Here is a 4,271-nt window from a genome sequence, read left to right as displayed (position 1 = left end):
TCTCATTTGTTCTCTAAGGCCTCTAAGGCCTTTTGTTAAGATTTTATTGTAAGTTCAATTCTTGAATATCTTATAGGATTTTATGTCTTAAATTTCAAGATGCGTTGGTAGTTTTAATTCTCAATTTGTAATTTGTAACAATTTATCTAATTGTAATGCGCTTTTGACTATTTTAATAGAAAAAGCGCAATATAAGTAATAAATGTTATTGTTATTGTTAATTAGGAGAAGGATGATGCTAAATGTATGAGTAATGTGCTACATTAAACCAATTTGTCTTGACCCTTATGTATATTCATCAAGCTGTGGCTTTTAGATTTTTAAAAGCATAACCTGTTTGTTTATCAGTTATACTAAGAACTCCTTCAAGGACATGATTCACTACTACTGACCACTGCTGGAACAGTTAATATGTCTGACTTTTTGACAACTGATGCTTACCATTCCGACATCCCCCATAACACATCTTGTTTGCCCCCAAAATTTTGCATAAGCATTGTCTTCAGTTTCTCTTGGGACGACTGTAATACCCAGGAGAAATGGGAAACAAAGGTTATGTAGAATTTTTTTTTGGAGGAGGGGGGGGGGGAGGGGGGCAAACAATGTGTATTATGGGGGATGTGGAAATGGCGAATTATTAGAATTATTTCTGGTCTTAAGCCCCGGCTAAACGATCGCAACATATCAGAGCAACTTATCGCAACATTGTTGGCCCAACATTTGCAAGCTCCGGCCAAACGATCGTAATATTTCAGCACAACATATCGCAACATTGTTGGGCGCAACATGTAGCGTGCGTTTGGCCACCCTGTTGCGACCTGTTGAGTATTGAAAATCGAACTAGTGAGCGTGCCCGGGTGCAACATTATTGTACGAACCTCGCTAAATGACTAAAACATCATAGAACATCCACAAATGTTGCATGAAAAATTTGACCACTTTCAAATTTGAGCCAACAACACTCAACGTGTCGCAACACGTCGCAACAGGGTGGCCAAACGTGCGCAACATGTTGCGCCCAACAATATTGCGATATGCTGCGTTGAAATGTTGCGATCGTTTGGCCGGGGCTTTAGTATTAAACTTCACGCTTAGAGAATTCGCACGGACTGAATTAATTGTCAATTTGACATTCAGTTATGTACGCGCGCTTATCAGTTTCTTTGAAAAATTTCGAGCTTTTTTAATTCAAGAAACCGTTAATGCCCTCCTTTTATTCGTGCCAGGAATTTTGTTAATTCATTTGATCTTTCAAAACTTCGGAGAAACGAGGAAACGTTGCAATTTTGTCGAAAAAATCAAGCCACTGCTCACTAATGGCTAATCGGTGTGCAATGGCTCAGCCAATCAGATTACAGCATTTGCATTAGTATACAAGTAGAATTATACTAAAACTCGATAGAAACGGGGTAGATGTCCTCTATTTCTTAAATGATTAACGCTGGAACACTGACCGTCATGTGTTTAACAAACAATAAAAAGGGAAGTCACATAAGAAATTGTTTATCCTTTGAGTTCGTTCCACTAATCTGGACGATAAACTACAATCTGGAATATTTGGAACTCTTCTGGAAATCAAAACTGCTTTTCTCAACCCCTAAAAGGTACGACGGGCACCCCCGTCCTTTTTATAGAGGAGTCCCCCTCCGCCCCCCCCCCCCCCCGGGAACTTCCCTCACCAGGACTACTCTCTCCATATGACGGGTTCGGGGACATGTGAACTATGTTTTATTCGGCCAATGGCCAGTGGATGGAAACCGCGCCACAATGCAATTTAACTTTCCTTGAAATGTGAAGGAATTTTTGTTCCGTTTCAATTTTCTCTCAGAATTTCCTGAATTTTTGGTTGAATGGTTCGCTTTTTGAAAAGTCAACGATTTCTGTTTTTTCTGGAAACATTCCCAGGAAAATTTCCTTTCCATTTGTCCCGCCCCGTTCACAATTTTTCGGAATTTCGCGCCCGTGATGTCACATCCGGTTGAGTATCCCATCAAACACTAAAATCACAATCTCAGGTCACGTGTCCAGAAGCATGATATTTTCAAAAATATGGCGGCAGTTGTTTCTTGAAGGGTAAGGCATTTTGGCTTTTTTCTGTTTTTATTTGCTCTTCTGTGGCTTGTTCTTATATAATCATAAGTAAGATTTATTCCTTGAAACTGGAAAGCAACTTGCAGAAGTAAATGCAAGTGGCAGAAAGAGTCTTTTGACGGTGAATTTGAACACTCTCCGATTCACTAGGGCGGCAGGTAGGTTGCAGGTTGAAATTTAATTATAACTGGAAAACCGTTGGGACTAAAAATAATGAATAACCTATAAACTCGTCAGGGGTTCTTACATAAGGTAGTTCGCCTCTTTCACATAGTGAAAACACGCTGTTATTAATTTCGAGGCCTTCTTTGCCAATCTTCTAACTTGTTACGCCGTGTACAGAAACCAGAGACTTCGTACGCTTCCCAACATGTTTGTGATCACACTTGGTGTGAGCGATGTTCTCATGTCCATCGAAAACACGATCGATCTGCTATAAGTACTTATCGATCGACACGCCGAGATCAGTGAAATCTCTTCAAATCCATCTGGATGGCCGCTCCACAAATGTTTCCATCGATTCCAGATTTGGCTCGGGTCTTTCCTCAGCAACAGAAGATTGCCATCACAAATCAAGCAAATAAATAAAGAAATGAGATAATATAAGATTTCAACCGACGGAATATACTTGCACAAGCTCAGTGTGCTTTCATTTTGGTACTCACAGGGAAGAAACCAAATTCAGCAGATATTTCAGATGATATTTCAGATGTTTCTTCAAAAACAATAATTCATTGCAGGCTTAAAATCATAGGAATATGCTCTCCTCCCATCGCTATGGCCAGTTTGGCACCCAGGTGAAAGCCACCGTTCTGAGTTCTGAGTGACTGTAAACAGGGTCATGTAACAGTCACGGTAAGTCTATCACCTATACATTTCTTTTAAGTGCCAGTGGTTTTCCAGTTATAATTAAATTTCAATCTGCAACCTGCAACCTGCAACCTGCAACCTGCAAAATATACCTGCCATCACTAGGGCTTCACGCTGAATACCAAAGTCATCGCATAAAATGCTTATAATCAGCAGGTTGGTCTTCACAACAAATAATTACCGGTACTAGTATCAAATAGCTGTGCTACATGTAGGTTTGCAAAAAAGCGAAGAGAGAAGCCCTGGAACTGGTAACTACAATTCAGGGATCCAGGTTGTTTTCTTCTCCAAGTTGTCAGCCAGGCAAGTATGCCAGCTTGAACATGTAAATGTAAAAAATGTAAATCTTACATGTATTTATAGTGGTCATACACTTAACTATACAAGCACTAAGCTTAGCTACATGTAGTCTACAGGCATGCTACTGAAACAAAGGAAACAAATAATTGTGTCAAATAAACGTACAACGTAGTTAAAAATCCCAACTGGCAGGATGTAGACCAGGTGGGTATTTACAAAGCATGACAAGGGATTTGAATTCAGGATGACTGAGAAACAAATCCCGCTAGTGGCAAGGTGGAGGCCTTGAACCTGGGACCTCCAGATTACAACACCAGGGCCCTAAACCACTGGGTCACACTGCGTCCTTAAACTTGTCCTGGCAATATTTTACTTGCCCGTTCAATTGGGAAGTATGGCAACAAACAGCATGTAAATGGAAAGTTTCGTTTTTTTCTTATTTTCATGTGACCAGTAATGTCCGTAGTTGTGGCTGTTGGCCAGGTACGAATGAAAACCAAGGGCTCTAATCAACTGCCACTATGAAGACTGAAAGGAATGCTTTTGCTCTTTAATACTGCTTGTATTTGGCTTGTTTTTCCAAAGTGTCAACATTACTAAACACCATTTCCTGATCAAAACAGCTGATGCAATCGTGCCACGTGTTGTTGCAGATGCAAATGCAATACAGAGCATCAGCAGTTGACAAAATGAAAATTGAGGCTGCCTTTCATTCATAGAGAATACCATAGCATCCAAGATGGCAGACCAAAATGCTGATTTTATCATGAAAGAAAGCTGCAGATCTTTATCTGTTTTCTAAAAAATTCCAAAAGGATTATTAACACTCAGAATACAGGGAACTCATAAGTAAATTTAAGAAATTTTTTTTTTTTTTTTTTCTGGTAGAGTAAAGTAGAGTAGGAGTAAAGTAAGAGTAGAGTTTTTTGTGTTGTTCTGGTTGTTCCTATGTCTTTTTTTTTTTTTAGTTGTCACGGACAACCAGACAACTGCAAATATGGAATTGCAGG

This window comes from Orbicella franksi, chromosome 7 (assembly GCF_964199315.1).
Source record: "Orbicella franksi chromosome 7, jaOrbFran1.1, whole genome shotgun sequence".
Classification (NCBI taxonomy): domain Eukaryota; kingdom Metazoa; phylum Cnidaria; class Anthozoa; order Scleractinia; family Merulinidae; genus Orbicella; species Orbicella franksi.
The sequence above is the reverse complement of the archived record's forward strand: the minus strand, read 5'-3'. Positions refer to the sequence as shown.